General features: G+C 45.8%; 1 protein-coding gene across 3 annotated transcripts in view; it reads left to right on the top strand.

Moving 5' to 3' along the window:
• The window catches only part of ngly2 (N-glycanase 2), a 334,241-nt gene that overhangs the window by 239,857 nt on the left and 74,483 nt on the right, over window positions 1-19,901 (top strand). The gene's annotated exons all lie outside the window — the stretch shown is intronic.

Genomic DNA, 19,901 nt, shown 5'->3' with positions numbered 1-19,901 from the left:
TCCAAAAGGCATTTGACAAGGTGCCACACAAAAGATTACTGCATAAGATAAAAAATCACAGGATTGGGGGTAATATACTGGCATGGGTGGAAGATTGGCTATCTAACAGAAAACAGAGAGTTGGGATAAATGGTTCATTCTCGGGTTGGCAATCAGTGGTGTTCCGCAGGGGTCAGTGCTGGGACCCCAACTCTTTACAATCTATATTAACGATTTGGAGGAAGGGACCGAGTGCAACGTATCCAAGTTTGCCGACAATACAAATATGGGAGGGAAAGCAGTGAGTGAGGAGGACATAAAAAACCTGCAAAGGGACATAGACAGGCTAAGTGAGTGGGCAGAAATTTGGCAGATGGAATATAATGTTGGAAAGTGTGAGGTTATGCACTTTGGCAGAAAAAATCAAAGAGCAAGTTATTATCTAAATGGAGAGAAACTGCAAAGTGCTACAGTACAAAGGGATCTGGGGGACCTGGTGCATGAAACACAGAAGGTTAGTATGCAGGTACAGCAGGTGATCAGGAAGGCCAATGGAATCTTGGCTTTTATTGCAAGGGGGATGGAGTATAAAAGCAGGGAAGTCTTGCTTCAGTTATACAGGGTACTGGTGAGGCCACACCTGGAATACTGCGTACAGTTTTGGTTTCCATATTTAAGAAAAGATATACTTGCTCTCGAGGCAGTTCAGAAAAGGTTCACTCGGTTGATTCCAGAGATGAGGGGGTTAACTTATGAGGAAAGGTTGAGTAGGTTGGGCCTCTACTCATTGGAATTCAGAAGAATGAGAGGCAATCTTATCGAAACATATAAGATTGTGAGGGAGCTTGATCGGGTGGATGCGGTGAGGATGTTTCCACTGATGGGTGAGACTAGAACTAGGGGGCATAATCTTAGAATAAGGGGCTGCCCTTTCAAAACTGAGATGAGGAGAAACTTCTTCACTCAGAGGGTAGTAAATCTATGGAATTTGCTACCTCAGAGAGCTGTGGAAGCTGCGACATTAAATAAATTTAAAACGGAGATAGACAGTTTCCTAGCTGATAAGGGAATTAGGGGTTACGGGGAGCGGGCAGGGAAGTGGACGTGAGTCTAGGTTCGGATCAGCCATGATCCTATTGAATGGTGGAGCAGGCCTGAGGGACCGTATGGCCTACTCCTGCTTCTACTTATGTTCTATCCTCTAAGGGACCAACGTTTACTTTAGCTACCCTCTTCCTTTTTATATACCTGTAGAAGCTCTTACTATCTGTTTTAATGTTTCTTGCCAGTTTACTCTCATAATTGATCTCTCTCTTATTTTTTCATCATCCTTTGCTGGTTTTTAAAAATTTCCCAATCCTCTGGTCTCCCACCAACCTTGGCAACATCGTATGCCTTCATTTTCAATTTGATACCATCCTTTACTTCCTTAGTTAGCCACGGATGGTGCTCCCTTCTCTTAAAATCTTTCTTACTGGAATATATTTTGTTGAGAGTTATGAAATATCTCCTTAAATGTCCGCCACTGCATTTCAACTGTCTTAGCCTCCCTTTAATTTATTTTTCCAGTCCAGACCGCCATGTCCTTTAGATTACAGTTTTCATATCCTCATAGTCAAGGGTGCTACACCACTCAAAAATTATACTGGATGACTGTGTACTGGATGCCAGTTTCACTACTCAACTGACTTTGCTGAACTGGGCTCAGGCTTGATATAACAGTATATTGCCCTCCCATTGGGCAGTTTTTTTAACTGTTAATTTCAGGTGAAAACACTGGTTTGCTAGAGTTAGCTTCCAGTTATTGGATGCCATCCCTTGTCATTTTTGAGCACCACAGGGACAATTTTAATATATGCTAAAAGAATGCATTAGGAAATATCTCCCGAAGACAGTGAAAACGCCCAAAGGAATTGAAAAGCAACACTGAATAAAAATTATCCATTTAAAATTGAACAAGGTAGAAATTCCACTTCTGTGCTAAGTGGCCCACAATTTTCTACCAATTCACTTTGATGGATAGAAAAATTCAAACCTTTGGGCTATAATAATGGAAAGTTGGCATGGAATTGTGGGTGGAAACCCATGGCCCACTTGTGTTAGGTGCTGCGCGCCCAACTCACTGAAGCATTGATTTAATCTTTTATAAGCAAAGATTGGCACTGTTGTGTATGTAACCGTTTACCTTTAAGGGAACTATAGAATGTGACCGTTCGCCTTTAAGAGCACTACTTTAGGGTGGCACTATTTATTGGCTCATGTATACTGTAATACCGATAGTGACCACACCAGTATATAAGGGTTGGAATACGTTAACTAGGGCAGAAATCGCCCAGACCTCTGAATAGTAAAGACCTGTTTTGTTTGTACTTCTAAAGTCTCTGAAGTTATTTACTGCACAACCTACAGACTTTACAGTGGCGACGAGTCCGATCGTACCCTGCGGCAAGACTAACCAGTAGCAGAGAGCTTCAAAAAGAAAACACGAGGCTCCGTCTACTAAAAGTATAGTACTTACTGGAAGCTGGAAGATTAACAGCAAAGCTGCGGCAGCAACAGGCACAGATTACCCTGCTACCACATCTTGAGCGAGCCAATCAGCCTAAAACAAGGCGGCCGAAGAGACTGTGAGTAGTTAAAACAAATAAAAAAAAATTTTAAAAACGGGGTAGAAGTATTTGGAGGAGAAGGGCAAAGCATTCGGGTCCAACGGCGTCGGGTGACAGCCGGACCGCGGGCAATGTGAGAAGCCGTGCAGCAACCGCTGCCACGAAGCGCTGAGCCTGCGAGTAGGCGCGGGAGTGTCAGAGCCGAGAGCCGCGCGAGCGGGGGAGCCAGAGCCGAGCGGGAGGCGTTGCAAGCCAGCGATCGCATCTCCAGATAAGGGCCGAGAGCCGCGAGAGCGATCGGATCTACAGATAAGGGCCGGCAGCCGCTTCGCGATCCAGCGATCGCATTATAGATAAGGGCCGCACTCGGGCTGACAGACGGCGTCGGGGGACCGGGTGAAGACCGCCAAGCGCGGGAAAACCGCCATTGAAGTGGGCGGGGAGAGCGAGAAGCGCGGGAAAGCCGCCATTTTTCGGGGAAAACCGCTGAAGAAGAAGGAAGAAGCGGGAAACCGCCATCTTGGAAATTATTAAGAATTTCAGAAAAGTAATAAGATTTTTCAGAAAGGCTGGTGTGTTCTCAAGAAGAGAGAAGAAAATTAATAATAAGTAAAGTAATACTTGTACTGTTCTCAAAAAGAGAAGAAGATGCCTAAGCGAGGAAATATTAATGACTTTAATGCAGAAATAGAAGACTGGGCCACGTATGTGGAACGCATAGAAATATATTGCGTAGCCAACGAAATTGAGGATGACAACAAGGCAATAACTTTGTTAAATTCGATGGGAGCAAAAACATACGGGCTTTTGAAACATCTAATAGCACCAGTTAAACCAGTGGACCAGACCTTCGAAGAGATCGTAACAGTGTTGAAGGATCACTTGAACCCCACACCGTTGATGCTGGCTGAACGATTTAAATTTTACGCCAGAACCCAGAGGCAAGATGAAAGCAATGCGGAATACTTAGTCGAACTGCGTAAGCTAGCGAAATACTGCCAGTTTGGAGGGAATTTAACAGAGGCGCTGCGGGACAAGTTCGTATGCGGCTTGGCCAAAGAAGGAACGCAGAAGCGACTTCTGGAAGAAAACGACCTCACACTGGACAGGGCTGTCCTCATAGCTTCATCGCACGAAGCCGCAGCGAAAGGGACGGCGGAAATGCAGCTAAAGGCGGCGGCACTCGGGGTGGACCAAATTACAGCAAGCACTCCCAAATGCTACCGTTGTGGAAAGACAACGCACGACCAGAATCAGTGCTGGTTTAAGGACCAAGAGTGCAGGAAATGTGGCAAACTGGGTCACATCGCGAAGGTATGCAGGTCCGGAAAGAAGACCAACAAGCAAAGGAAGCCACCACCACAAGGAAAGTACAACAAGGTGCATCAGGTGGCTGAAAAGAGTTCAGACGAACAAAATTCAGACTCAGACCCAAACAGCCAGGAGCTGGATAGTCTGAGAATCCACCATGTGGGTAAAGTCACTGATCTACAGACGATCTGGGTCACACTAAAAATAGCGGGAGTCCAAGTACGAATGGAGCTGGACACGGGATCAGCTGTATCCGTCATCAACCAAAAGGACTATCACCGGCTATTCTCTCACATACCCTTAAGAAATACCAAATTCGTATTACAGACATACACGGGGCATCATGTATACCCCCTGGGAAAAATACGAGTCAAGGTGAGAGATAGGGGTAAAGAACACCCACGAATGTATCTGTACGTACTACCTGAGGGAGGACCACCACTTCTGGGACGGGAGTGGATCAAGAAAATAGACATGGAATGGCACTACCGACAAGCAATGACGAGTGAGGACTCGGTGCAGACAAGCAGCTCAGACTCCGAGCCGGAAGACGATAAGTCCAGCTTATGTATGAAAAACAAGATTAACATGAACTCACGGACTAAGGTTGGGAAATCGATGGCGTGCATAAAGACAGAGAATTCTGAGTCTGTTCAAGCTACAGACATATGCATTACGGAGGAACACCGGGCTAGAACTCAACGTTATGTCAAAGTACAACGACAATTAGAACAGTTGAGTGCCCGTCTCCTACAAGAGATGGAAAAGGTGAAAAAGTTCGGGGACACCGAATGGGAGTCCCTGGAAAGACAACAGAGACAGCTCGCTCAAGCAGAGAGCGACCATAGAGCCATCGTGGCCAAGTACCAATCACATCTCCCGGAGGCTGTTCAGGAACTAGAATATACACAGAACGATCCAAAGGAAGAGGAATCTTCAGGAAGTCAGGATGGTATTCCAGTTCACCTCTACGACTTGTTGCAAGCAGAGTGTAACGAGTTGAAAGAACAGTATGAACAGGCTCGGACTACAATCCTGGAAGGGGTTAACTTGGCAACTTCCGAAAAGCTCGTGTTAGTGAAAGCATATGAACGACTAAAGGTTGACCATAAGCAAGAATTACAAAGTCTGCAGGAAATGTTTGATGAGCTTCAGGCCAAGGCTGACTCATCGTTAGGGATTCAATCCATAAGAAAAAAATTAGTGGTGGAAGACATACCAGAACAGGGAATACAGGATGTCCAAGAACTCGTTAAATTATTAAAGGAAACACAAAATAAATATGAAGCGGCAATGGCCGAGGTCCAACGACTTGAAGAACAGATGCAACTGGAAATCTTTTCAGTGGAAGAAAAGGGAACTGTAAGAAACACAGAGACCGTAAGAATGGGCCATGAACATGAGCTTAAATCGTCAGAGGAGAAGGGTTTGGAGCTCTCAAAAGTTATTGAAATAGCCGAGGTTGCAACACAGACTGAGAAGATGGCAGCAGAGCAACCCTTAGATACCAAAAGTACGCTGACTCATGTCAAGGTTGAACAACAGAACGCTGAAACAACTGCTCCGGTAGAGAGATTGAATAGTCCGATCAATCAATCTCCAAAGGAAGTTGAAGTATTAAAATCACAAATGAGGTCATTAGTAAACAACTTGCTGAAAGCCCAGAAAAAGTTAGAGGAAGCGGAACACGTGAAGAAGTCTCTTCAGGAAAGATGTCTGGATTTGGAACAAAAGCTGGCGGACGTCCAGCTGAGTAGGGAGGACACAGAAGACCCTCTCGCTGGCCTAGCTCAGGACGACTCCGAATATTACTATGTCCTGTCCTGCCCAACTTGTAACTTCGACTCCCACCATACAGAAATCATGGAGGAGCACCGAAAATCTACGGAACATCGGGAGAAGGTGGCTCTACTACGGGAAAAGGAGGAAGAGAAGGAGGAACTGCGCATGCAGCTGGCAGCTGACAGTGGAGCCCAGAGAGTCTCCAAGAAGCAGAAAAGGAAAAGTTGAAACAGAAGATGACCCATCTGAACCATTATTACCTCTACCAGATCACACACGTGGTCCCTCCGAACGGAGCCAATTCAGTTCGGAAGTTCAAACTGTTAAACCCATGGAAGGACTATTGAATGAGTCACTCCAGCAATGTGAACCGACTACACCACAGAGACTGAATCTATGAACTGTTTTCCACAGAGACTGAATCTGTGATCTGTTTTGACATGAAGTTATATATGTTATTATGTTATGTTAAACATGAAGTTATATGACGTTGACTCCATCGAGAGTATATCTGTAAATTGTTATATGACGTTGACTCCATCGAGAGTATAGCTGCAAACTGTTTATATAAAATTGAAGATTGTATGTTAACGGGATTCTGTAAGTAATAAGCTAGGAAGGGAGGAGTGTTGTGTATGTAACCGTTTACCTTTAAGGGAACTATAGAATGTGACCGTTCGCCTTTAAGAGCACTACTTTAGGGTGGCACTATTTATTGGCTCATGTATACTGTAATACCGATAGTGACCACACCAGTATATAAGGGTTGGAATACGTTAACTAGGGCAGAAATCGCCCAGACCTCTGAATAGTAAAGACCTGTTTTGTTTGTACTTCTAAAGTCTCTGAAGTTATTTACTGCACAACCTACAGACTTTACAGGCACCATCTGTCAGTGTTATGTGGCAACGTTGGCTGTTATTTAGAGATCAAGAGGAAGTTACACGTTTCACCTCTCCATGTGCGCACCAGCAAAATTTTTAGGAAATCCCTGTTGTGGTATTTTTATGGGATGTGGGCGTCGCTGGCAAGGTTAGCATTTATTGCCCATCCCTAATTGCCCTTGAGAAGGTGATGGTGAGCCGCCTTCTTGTACCGCTGCAGTCCGTGTGGTGAAGAGAACTGCAGGGTTGACTGGGCTGGGTGTGCCGTTGCTGTGTCCGTAGCCGGTGCCGAGGTCTATTATTTTGTTTCGTACAACTGTTGTTACAACTGAGTGACTTGTTTGGCCATTTCGGAGAGCAATTAAGAATCAACCACATTGCTTTCAGTCTGGAGTCATTCCCTAAAGGGCATTAGTGAACCAGATGGGTTTTTACAACAATCCGATAGTTTCATGGTTATTACTGATGCTAGCTTTTTATTCCAGATTTATTTAATTAACTGAATTTAGATTCCCCAGCTGCTGTGGTGGGATTTGAGCTCACGTCTCTAGGTCATTAGTCCAGGCCTCTGGATTACCAACCCAGTGACATTACCACTACGCTACTGTTCCCGTGTGAAATGTTACCAAAAATTGCAGTTAAAACTTGTAGCTATGTTAACCTCTTAATATGAATGTAAATGTGATCAATTGAGTCTAACGTTTCTGTTGGATCACATGGTTTAACATTTGTTGCATTTTGGCAAATTATTTTGATTGTAGTCTGGTGTTGCGTTCACTTTAAATGAACAAATACTCCTTTTAAAAAAAAGATCAGTTATGTGGCCAATAATACAGGAAAATAGTTCTCAATAAAGAAAAATATTTTGTTACAAGAAGTGTGCCTTAAAATCCAGTGGTTAATTTGACACCTACCTGCTTGTCTAAAAATAATCCCTACTGATTATTTTAAATCAAAATCTGAGTTTGGCTTATGCACAATTAAAGTCATTATTTAGAAATCTTTCCATAAAGTTTGCGAAGTGTAGCATATTACATAAAGGTTGCGATGAATAGATTGGCGTTGGCAGAAAAGAGCAAAGTATCCTGTTTTAAATAGATAGATTTTTCTTACATTTGTACTTCTCCCCAGGATGAGTATTTGACAGTGAGAGATAAGAAGGGTTCCAAAGAATTATCTATATGTACAATCTAACTTAATAGGAACCTTGCCAGAGCAATTCACAATAGAAAAAAGATCTGTATTTTATTACAACAGAAAGCAATTGGGATCCTCTTGATGTTGAGACTGGCTTTATTACAGTCTCTGTACAGAGACTGATATTTCATTTAATTCCATGGGGAAGTGCTTTGCTCCACTATAAGTTTTTTGTGTTTAAAATTTTACTGTAAAATATTATTGTTTGAAATGTGTTTTTTTTCCCCCTTCCAATGTTTTTTTAACAATGTCCTTCTGTCCTGTTTTTCCACCCAAGGTGTTGACTCCTTGCTGGTGTCAGTTACCCTCTGATACCTCACCTAATGGCCATTTTTCATGTGCGACTCTAGGCAATGAGTTGGCAAGCTAATTGACTGCAAAGGGCATCACAGCCAAACCTGATCCTGTCCTCACTCAACACCTAACACATGCGCTTTCAGCAGGAGTTGCAGGATAGCAAGCAGGAGTAGCTGATTTTCCCCTTCCTAATGCAGATGTGCTGCGGCCAATTGCAGCACTTGCACCACTGTCTATAAAGTTGTGATGCCAATATTAGAATGCAGGCAGAAGGCTGTTAATTAAAATTAATTTTTAAATACAAAATTAGTACATTGTTATACAGGGTCATATCTCCAGGATTTGGTGCTGTCGTTGAAGCTTTGTCCAACTAGTGGAACCGCCATTTGATGGTGCAAATTCTGTGGTTGTGAGGTTAAATAATGCACTTGCACATTTTATGGTAAATTATGCTGCTTACCATGCCACTCATGAGGAGTTCCTGGTACCTGGCGAATGAGACGTTAAACCAAGGTCCTGCCTTCTCTCTCGGGTGAATGTAAATGATCCCCTGGCACTATTCAGCAAAGAGCAGGGGAGTTCTCCTGGTGTCCTGGTCAATAGTTACCCCTCGGCCAACACCAGCAAAACAGATCATTTGGTCATTTATCTCATTGCTGTTTGTTGGACCTTTGCTGTGCGCAGTTTGACCGCCACGTTTCCTACATTACAAGAGTGACTACACTTCAAAAATATTTAATTGGCTGTAAAGCACTTTGGGACGTTCTGAGGTCATGAAAGGTGCTATATTAGTGCAAGTTCTTTCTTCTTTCTTTACCTGCTGTCTGCCTAGTGAGGGCTGAAATCTGCACTTGTCGATTGTCTAAAGATCAATTAATGATTATCCTCCTTGGTCTCTTTGGAGTCAAAGAGGCTTCAAGATGACACACCTGGCAATGGGAAATTGGAAGTAAATCAACCATCTGTAGCAGCCGCAGTAATCCCATACCTGTGCCAGGGAAGCCCAACACATTCCAGGGCACAGTTATTGATTGATCAGCCAGTTTAACTCATGAACGGGACCGGGAGATCTAGACCTGTCACTGGGAGTTGGGATTCTTCCCACTCAGGTTCATATAACTACAAGCCAATAACAGATAGGATGACCCAGCTGGACGAGTAGCAAGAAGAACAATGGGAAACATTTAAATAGAGTGCGGGAAAAATATATTCCGCTCAAAGGAAAGAACAAACTCAACAATAATGAGACTCCGTGGATGAATAAAGCCATAAGGGAACAATTGAGGGTACGGAAAGCGACATATATTAAGCACATACTGTAGATAGCAGGGGAGTGCATGATAAGGGAGAATACAAAAAGATTAGGAGAGAAGTCAAAAAAAACAATTAGGAAGGCAAAGAGGAACTATGAAATTAAATTATCAAGGAACATAAAATAGTAAAAAATTTATAGGCACATCAATAAAAAAAGGAAATAACAACAGAAAATGCTGGAAAAACTCAGCAGGCCAGGCAACATCCGTGGAGAGAAATTAGAGTCGACGTTTCGGGTCTAACCCTTTTTCAAAACTGGAAAGGAAATGAAATTGATCGAAAGGCAGGGCTGGGAGAGAACAAAAGAAGTGAAGAGACATTAAGAGGTATTCAAAACGAGACGAGATGGTGATAGGACTAGTGGAGACAAAAGACGGCTCAGATTAGGTGTGAAATGTTCTGGCAGAATGAGAGACAGCTGCCATGTGGGAGAGAGAAAAAAAAGTAAAGGGGGGAGGGAAAAACCAAAACAAAGGGGTGGATAAAAAATATAAGTAAAAATGTAATGGGGGCTGAGGTTATGATCTGAAATTGTTGAACTCGATATTGAGTCCGGAAGGCTGTAAAGTGCCTAATCGGAAGATGAGATAAAAAAAGGAAGGTTGGGATGGGAATAGGGCCATTAACGGATAGACAGGATAATACCACAGGTAGCGATAGAGAGATAGCAGATATGGGGGACACGGTGGCATAGTGGTTAGCACTGTTGCCTCACAGCGCCAGGGACCCGGGTTCAAATCTGGCCTCGGGCGACTGTCTGTGTGGAGTTTGCACAGTCTCCCAGTGTCTGCGTGGGTTTTCTCCGGGTGCTCCGGTTTCCTCCCACAGTCCAAAGATGTGCGGGTTAGGTTGATTTGGCTATGATAAATTGACCCTTAGTGTTAGGGGATTAAATGCGTGGGGTTACAGGGATAGGGTGGGATATGTGTCGGTGCAGGCTCGATGGGCCGAAATGGCCTCTATCTGCACTGTGGGGATTCTGTGATTCTGTGATATTGAATAATTATTTTGCTTCAGTATTTACCAGGGAGATAGAACAGGAACTGCGTACAGTTCTGATCACCATATTATAAAAAGGATATAGAGGCACTGGAGAGGGTGCAGGGAAGATTTACAAGGATGATACCAGAAATGTGAGGGTGTACACAGGAAAGGATGAACAGGCTGGGTCTCTTTTCTCTTGAAGAAAGAAGGCTGAGGGGGTGACCTAATCGAGGTCTTTAAAATTATGAAAAGTTTTGATAGAGTGGATACAGAGAGAATGTTTCTACTTGTGGAGAAGAGCATAACTAGAGGCCATCAATATAAGATAGTCACCAAAATATCCAATAGGGAATTCAGAATAAACTTCTTTACCCAAAGAGTGGTGAGAATGTGGAACCTGCTATTGAAGCGAATAGTATAGATGCATTTAAGGGGAGGCTAGACAAGCATATGAGGGAGAAGGGAATAGAGGGTTATGCTGATAGATTTAGATGAGGAAAGACGGGAGGAGGCTCATGTGGAGCATAGACGCTGGCATGAACTGGTTGGGCCAAATGCCCTGTTTCTGTGTCTCATATCCTATGTAATCCTATGTAGTTAGGACTCTGGACCAATTTTCTGTTTAAAAAATATTTTTAAATGACAGCCTTCTGCCCGTCTTCTATTATTGGCACTACTACTTCATGGATAGTGAGTTATGTCCCTCAGAGGAAAGTGTGCACACTCCATATTGGACAAACAGTGGGAGTGAAATTAGCCTTGTGTGGTAGTGTGAAACGGGCAGTAGCAAATCGCCAGCCCATTTTACACTGCGCCTGATTCTCTTTTCCATTGGGCGTAAAACGGCCTGCCGATTTGCGATTGCCCGTTTAGTGCTATTGCCCATTTTGCACTATTGCCCGTTTTTGCACTAGTGACCAGTTTCACCTCCAGTAACTCTACCTGTGTGGACTTCTCAGTACAGTCCCCATTGCTTATAGCGGGTGTGTTCATGCTAATGCAATTTGTCCGCTATGCACACTCATTTATCTGAATTTAGTCATGGTTAACATTTTTGTTTGCCGCAAACATGTAAATGTAACAAAATTCCAAGGCATGCTTGAGTGCTTCAATAAACACCTTTCCACTGAAAAGAGATTAAGAATAGAAGGTAATCAAATGCACTTTAATGAGGTGCACGCTATTCACTGAACAAGTTTGTTACTGCACTGCAAGCTGTAACCCGAAACCAGTTAAAGGTGTTTAGGTATACAAGGTAATTGCACTCAGGTACCCAACTGACCCAGTTGTGCTTTCTCCCTTTCCTAATCCCTCTTTCTGTGTTTCTCCCTCCTGCTTGATGTCCACTCGCTGCCTATCACCTAATAAAGTGCTCTGAGATATTTCTCCATACTTGAGCACTACAGAAATGTACGGTGCTGTTGTTACTAACTGCTGCAGTGTGAAAAAGATGGCTTGAACTTTGGTCATTAGTCTGTATCAGCTGTTTTGCATGGGAGGGGGGGTGAATTTTCACCTTTACCACTTGAAATCAGTGGAAATAAAATCGGGTGGGTTCTATAACGGGCAGATGATCCATTCTGCCAGTTTACTGCCCAAGGTGAAAACTACCCCCACAGAAAGAATTCTATCAGTTGATCATTTCAAATTTCATGTTAACTATTTGTATACATTTAGTGTTTGTTGTTACATGTTTTAACTTGTACATGCTTACGGATATTTATACTGTGCTTCATTAACTATTAGTGATCGGGTACGGTAACATAGTTATGGACTAATAATCCAGAGGCCTGGACTAATGACCCAGAGACGTGAGTTCAAATCCCACCACGGCAGCTGGCGAATTTAAATTTAGTTAATTAAATAAATCTGGAATAAAAAGCTAGTATCAGTAATGGTGACCATGAAACTATTGGATTGTCGTAAAAACCCATCTGGTTTACTAATGTCCTTTAGGGAAGGAAATCTGCCGTCCTTACCTGGTCTGGCCTATATGTGACTCCAGACCTAGATCAATATGGTTGACACATAACTGCCCTCTGTAATGTCCTAGCGAGCCATTCAGTTGTACAAAACCACGACGAAAAACAGTAATAAGAATAAAACCAGGCGGACCACCCGGCATCGACCTAGGCACCGGCTTCGGACACGACAACGGCACACCCAGCTCAGTAAACCCTGCAAAGTCCTCCATCTGGGGACTTGTGCCGAAATTGGGAGAGTTGTCCCACAGACCAGTCAAGCAACAGCCTGACATAGTCATACTCATAGAATCATACCTTTCAGTCAACGTCCCAGACTTCTTCATCACCATCCCTGGCTATGCCCTATCCCACTGGCAGGACAGACCCACCAGAGGTGGCGGCACAGTGGTATACAGTGGGAAGGAGTAGCCCTGGGAGCCCTCAACATTAACTCCGGACCCCATGAAGTTTCATGGCATTAGGTCAAGCATGGGCAAGGGAACCTCCTGCTGATTACCACCTACAGCTGACGAATCAGTACTCCTTCCTGTAGAGCACCACTTGGAAGAAGCACTGAGGGTAGCAAGGGCACAGAATGTACTCTGGGTGGGGGACTTCAATGTCCATCACCAAGAGTGGCTCGGTAGCACCACTACTGACGGAGCTAGCCGAGTCCTGAAGGACATAGCTGCCAGACTGGGCCCGTGGCAGGTGATGCGAGAACCAACACAAGGGAAAAATATACATGACCTCATCCTCACCAATCTACCTGTCGCAGACGAATCTGCCCATGACAGTATTGGTAGCAGTGACCACCGCACAGTCCTTGCGGAGACGAAGTCCTGTCTTCACATATAGGACGCACTCTATCGTGTTGTGTGGCAATACAATACCACCATGCTTAATGGGATATATTCAGAACAGATCTAGCAGCTCATAACTGGGAACCCATGAGGCGCTGGGGCCATCAGCAGCAGCCGAATTGTATTCCACCACAATCTGTAACCTCAAGGCCCAGCATATCCCTCACTCTACCATTATCATCAAGCCAGGATACCAACCCTGGTTCAATGAGTGCAGAAGAGCATGCCAGGAGCAGCACCAGCCATACCTAAAAATGAGGTGCCAACCTGGAAAAATCCAACACAGGACTGCAGATCCCACAACCAACAGATCAGATCAAAGCTCTGCAGTCCTGCCACATCCAGTCGTGAATGGTGGTGGACAATTAAACAACTAACGGGGAGCAGGCTCCGCAATGATGGCGGAGCCCAGCACGCGAGTGCAAAAGCCAAGGCTGAAGTTTTTGCAACCATCTTCAGCCAGATGTGCAGAGTGGATGATCCATCTCGGCCTCCTCCTGAGTTCCCCACCATCACAGAAGCCAGTCTTCAGCCAATTCAGTTCACTCCACGTGATATCAAGAAACGGCTGAGCGCACCGTATTCAGCAAAGGCTATGGGCCCTGACAACATCCCGGCTGTTGTGCTGAAGACTTATGCTCCAGAACTAGCCGCACCTCTAGCCAAGCTGTTCCGGTACAGCTACAACACTGGCATCTACCCGACAATGTGGAAAACTGCCCAGGTATGTCCTGTCCACAAAAGCAGGACAAATGCAATCTGGCCACATCCCGCCTCATCAGTCTACTCTCAATCATCAGCAAAGTGATGGAAGGTGTCATTGACAGTGCTATCTAGCAGCACTTACTCTCCAATGCTCAGTTTGGGTTCTGTCAGGACCACTCAGCTCCAGACCTCATTACAACCTTGGTCCAAACATGGACAAAAGAGCTGAATTCCAGAAGTGAGGTGAGAGTGACTGCCCTTGACCTCAAGCCAGCATTTTCGAACGAGTGTGATATCAAAGAGCCCGAGTAAAATTGAAGAAAATGGGAATCGGAGGGGTGGGGTGGGGAACTCTCCACTGGCTGGAGTCATACCAAGCACAAAGGAAGATGTAAGAAGTCACACAACACCAGGTTATAGTCCAACAGCTTTATTTGAAATCACAAGCTTTCGGAGCGCTGCTCCTTCGTCAGGTGAAGTGAAGAGATGCATATAGACACAGCATATATAGTCAGAGAATACTGCCAGATGATTACAGGTAATCTTTCTAACTGCCCTTTATCACACCTCGGCAGAGAGATAATCACAGCAATCAAAGGTGTGAATGGTGTCCAAACAGGTCAGTCAGGAAAACATTACATCAAAGAACAATGAGGTGGGGTCACAAGGGGTCAAATGTTGCAGATGCTGGGGTCTGTATGAAAAACAAAAAACAGACAAAAAACAATATATAAAAAAAATGTTTTTTTGCTGGAAATCACAGCAGGTCCGGCCGCACCTGTGTAGAGAGAACAAGCCAACGACGACACGAGTCTGGATGACTCTATGTCAGGTGGGGTTACATGTAGCGTGACATGAACCCAAGATCCGGGTTGAGGCCGTCCTCATGAGTGCGGAACTTGGCTATCAGTTTCTGCTCAACGATTTTGCGTTGTCGTGTGTCTCGAAGGCCACCTTGGAGAATGCTTACCCGAAGATCGGAGGCTGAATGTCCTTGACTGCTGAAGTGTTCCCCGACTGGGAGGGAACACTCCTGCCTGGCGATTGTTGTGCGGTGTCCGTTCATCCGTTGTCGCAGTGTCTGCATGGTCTCGCCGATGTACCATGCTCCAGGGCATCCTTTCCTGCAACGTATGAGGTAGACAACGTTGGCAGAGTCACATGAGTATGTACCATGTACCTGGTGGGTGGTGTCCTCACATGTGATGGTATCTGTGTTGATGATCTGGCATATCTTGCCGTGGCACGGTTGTGTGGTGTCGTGGTCGCTGTTCTCCTGAAAGCTGGGTAATTTGCTGCGAACGATGGTCTGTTTGAGGTTAGGCGGCTGTTTGAAGGCGAGTAGTGGAGGCGTGGGGATGGCCTTAGCGAGGTGTTCGTCGTCATCGATGACATGTTGAAGGCTGCTAAGAACATGGCATAGTTTCTCCGCTCCGGGGAAGTACTGGACGACGAAGGGTACTCGGTTGTGTCCCGTGTTTGTCTTCTGAGGAGGTCTATGCGATTTTTCGCTGTGGCCCGTCGGAACTGTCGATCGACGAGTCGAGCGTCCTATCCTGTTCTTACGAGGGCATCTTTCAGCGTCTGTAGGTGTCCATCGCGTTCCTCCTCGTCTGAGCAGATCCTGTGTAATTTGCAGGGCTTGTCCATAGGGGATGGCTTCTTTAACGTGGTTAGGGTGGAAGCTGGAGAAGTGGAGCATCCTGAGGTTGTCCGTGGGCTTGCGGTAGAGTGAAGTGCTGAGGTGTCCGTCTTTGATGAAGATTCGTGTGTCCAAGAATGAAACCGATTCTGAGGAGTAGTCCATGGTGAGTTTGATGGTGGGATGGAACTTGTTGATGTTATCGTGTAGTCTTTTCAGTGATTCTTCGCCGTGGGTCCATAGGAAGAAACTGTCGTCGATGTATCTGGTATATAGCGTTGGTTGGAGGTCCTGTGCAGCGAAGAAGTCTTGCTCGAACTTGTGCATGAAGATGTTGGCGTATTGGGGTGCGAATTTGGTCCCCATGGCTGTTCCGTGTGTTTGGGTAAAGAACTGGCTGTCAAAGGTGAAGACATTGTGGTCAAGGATGAAGCGGATGAGTTGTAGGATGGCGTCTGGAGATTGGCTGTTGTTGGTGTTGAGTACTGAGGCTGTCGCAGCGATGCCGTCATCGTGGGGGATACTGGTGTAGAGTGCCGAGACGTCCATCGTGGCGAGGAGTGTTCCTGGTTCAACTGGTCCGTGGATGCTGAGTTTCTGTAAGAAGTCTGTAGTGTCGCAACAGAAGCTGGGGGTTCCCTGTACGATGGGTTTCAGGATGCCCTCGACGTATCCAGAGAGGTTCTCACACAGGGTTCCGTTGCCTGATACGATAGGACGTCCGGGTGTGTTGGCTTTGTGTATCTTTGGGAGGCAGTAGAAGTCTCCCACGCGGGGAGATACGTGGGATAAGAGCGCATAGGATGCTTTGAAGGTCTGGATCGAAGGTCGTGATCAGTCTGTTGAGTTGGCGGGTGTGTTCTTTGGTCGGATCTGCGGGTAACTGTCTGTAGTGTTCCCGGTTGTCCAGTTGTTGGTATGCTTCTTTGCAGTAGTCCGTTCTGTTCTGTAGGACGATGGTTCCTCCTTTGTCTGCTGGTTTGATGACGATGTTGCAGTTGGTCTAGAGAGCGTGGATGGCGTTGCGTTGTGCTCGGGTGACATTCTGGACTGTCTTGTGAGTGCGGCTGATGAATCTGGCGTTGATGCATCTCCTGACAGCTTGAGCATACATGTCAAGCTTAGGGCAGCGACCCTCCGGAGGGGTCCAATTTGACTCTTTCTTCTTCGGTTGCTGCACTGCGGATCCCTCTGTCTGCTGTTCCGGATCATTGATTGTCTCATTGGGTTCGCTGCTGACATCTTGGGATTTGTGGAAGAATTCCCGGACCCTCATTCTCCTGATGAATTCCTCTGTGTCTGCCGCGAGACCGATGGGGTCCATTTTGGTGGTGGGGCAGAAATTGAGCCCTCGGCTGAGAACTTCGATTTCGTCTGGTTGAAGGGTGTGGTTGGACAAGTTGACGATGGACTTCCCTGTGGTTTCAACCATGGTACCGGGGGAGGCTTGGTTGCTGCTGGTGGTGATGCCGAGTTTCTCAAGCTTCCTGTTCTTGGTGTGCATGTAGGCAGCGTAGTTCCGTTGCCTCGTCTGTCTGGCGGTGTCTCGTAGCTGGTCTGCTGTGTCCTGAGCACAGGCTGAGAACATGGACTCTATCTTGGTTTCGAGGTTGCGGCGTCTGCTGTAGAGCTGGTGTGCGAGATGGTTGAGGAGTGTGCGGGAGGTACGACGGCAGAGTCTCTCAGCGTAGTCTGTGTTGTAGGTCGACTTGAGTGGGTTCGTGATCTGTAGTCCTTTCGGGATCTTGTCTGCTTTCTTGCATCTCTGTAGAAACTTGATGTCTGTGTCGATATGCGTGATCTTGGAGATCCTCTCCCCTTTGAGCCGGCAGTTTGTGGTGTCGACAGTAGCCATGATGTGGAGATGCTGGAGTTGGACTGGGGTGGACAAATGTAAGAAGTCACACAACACCAGGTTATAGTCCAACAGCTTTATTTGAAATCACAAGCTTTCGGAGCGCTGCTCCTTCGTCAGGTGAAGTGAAGAGATGCATATAGACACAGCATATATAGTCAGAGAATACTGCCAGATGATTACAGGTAATCTTTCTAACTGCCCTTTATCACACCTCGGCAGAGAGATAATCACAGCAATCAAAGGTGTGAATGGTGTCCAAACAGGTCAGTCAGGAAAACATTACATCAAAGAACAATGAGGTGGGGTCACAAGGGGTCAAATGTTGCAGATGCTGGGGTCTGTATGAAAAACAAAAAACAGACAATAAACAATATTGAAAAAAAAAAAATTTTTTGCTGGAAATCACAGCAGGTCCGGCCGCATCTGTGTAGAGAGAACAAGCCAATGACGACTCGAGTCTGGATGACTCTACGTCAGGTGGGGTTACATGTAGCGTGACAGGAAAGGATGCCCCGGAGCATGGTACATCGGCGAGACCATGCAGACACTGCGACAACGGATGAACGGACACCGCACAACAATCGCCAGGCGGGAGTGTTCCCTCCCAGTCGGGGAACACTTCAGCAGTCAAGGACATTCAGCCTCCGATCTTCGGGTAAGCATTCTCCAAGGCGGCCTTCGAGGCACACGACAACGCAAAATCGTTGAGCAGAAACTGATAGCCAAGTTCCGCACTCATGAGGACGGCCTCAACCGGGATCTTGGGTTCATGTCACGCTACATGTAACCCCACCTGACGTAGAGTCATCCAGACTCAAGTCGTCGTTGGCTTGTTCTCTCTACACAGATGCGGCCGGAGCTGCTGTGATTTCTAGCAAAAAAACATTTTTTTTTAATATGTTTTTGTCTGTTTTTTGTTTTTCATACAGACCCCAGCATCTGCAACATTTGACCCCTTGTGACCCCACCTCATTGTTCTTTGATGTAATGTTTTCCTGACTGGCCTGTTTGGACACCATTCACACCTTTGATTGCTGTGATTATCTCTCTGCCGAGGTGTGATAAATGGCAGTTAGAAAGATTACCTGTAATCATCTGGCAGTATTCTCTGACTATATGTGCTGTGTCTATATGCATCTCTTCACTTCACCTGACGAAGGAGCAGCGCTCCGAAAGCTTGTGATTTCAAATAAAGCTGTTGGACTATAACCTGGTGTTGTGTGACTTCTTACATTTGTCCACCCCAGTCCAACACCGGCATCTCCACATCACAAAGTAAGATGGTTGTGGTTGTTGGGAGGCCAATCATCTCAGCCCCAGGACATCGCTGCAAGAGTTCCTCAGGGCAGTGTCCTAGGCCCAACCATCTTCAGCTGCTTCATCAATGGCCTTCCCTCCATCATAATGTCAGAAGTGGGGACATTCGCTGATGATTGCACGGTGTTCAGCGCCATTTGCAACTCCTCAGTCCATGACCGCATGAAGTAAAACCTGGACGACATTCAGGCTTGAGCTGATAAGTGGCAGGTAACATTCGCGTCACACAAGTGCCAGGCAATGACTATCTCCAACAAGCGAGAGTCTAACCACCTCCCCTTGACAGTCAATGGCATTACCATCGCTGAATCCCCCACCATCAACATCCTGGGGGTCACCATTGACCAGAAACTTAATTGGACCAGCCACATAAATACTGTGACTACAAGAGCAGGTCAGAGGCTAGGTATTCTGCGGCAATTGTCTCACCTCCTGACTCCCCAAAGCCTTTCCACCATCTACAAGGCACAAGTCAGGAGTGTGATGGAATACTCTCCACTTGCCTGGATGAGTGCAGCTCCAACAACACTCTAGAAGCTCGACACCATCCAGGACAAAGCAACCTGTTTGATTGGCACCCCATCCTCCACCTTAAACAGTCACTCCCTCCACCACTGGCGTACCATGGCTGCAGTGTGTACCATCTAGAAGATGCACTGCAGCAACTCACCAAGGCTTCTTTGGCAGCACCTCCCAAACCCGCGACCTCTACCACATAGAATGACAAGGGCAGCAGGTGCATGGAAACACCACCACCTCCAAGTTCCCCTCCAAGTCAGACACCATCCTGACTTGGAAATATATCACTGATCCTTCATCATTGCTGGGTCAAAATCCTGGAACTCCCTCCCTAACAGCATTGTGGGAGTACCATCACCACAAGGACTGCAGCGGTTCAAGGCGGCAGCTCACCACCACCTTCTCGAGGACAATTAGGGATGAGCAATAAATGCTGGCCTTGGCAGCGATGCCCACAGCCCAAGAACGAATAAAACAAAAAGTGATGTCCAGTATTATACCATCCGTCCAGTCATCCATATAAAATATGATACACACTATTATCTATATTGATACCTGAAATCTATTTGTGCATCTGAAAAGTTCATGAGTGCTATAGAAATATAATTAATCCTGGCTCTAATGTGGGTGGAAAGGGAATTTTATTTTTTGACAATCATTTTCCATGAAGTTAAAA

This window comes from Somniosus microcephalus, chromosome 5 (genome assembly GCF_052327205.1).
Source record: "Somniosus microcephalus isolate GS21.2 chromosome 5, FLI_Smic_1.0, whole genome shotgun sequence".
Taxonomy (NCBI): domain Eukaryota; kingdom Metazoa; phylum Chordata; class Chondrichthyes; order Squaliformes; family Somniosidae; genus Somniosus; species Somniosus microcephalus.
The sequence above is the reverse complement of the archived record's forward strand: the minus strand, read 5'-3'. Positions and strand labels throughout refer to the sequence as shown.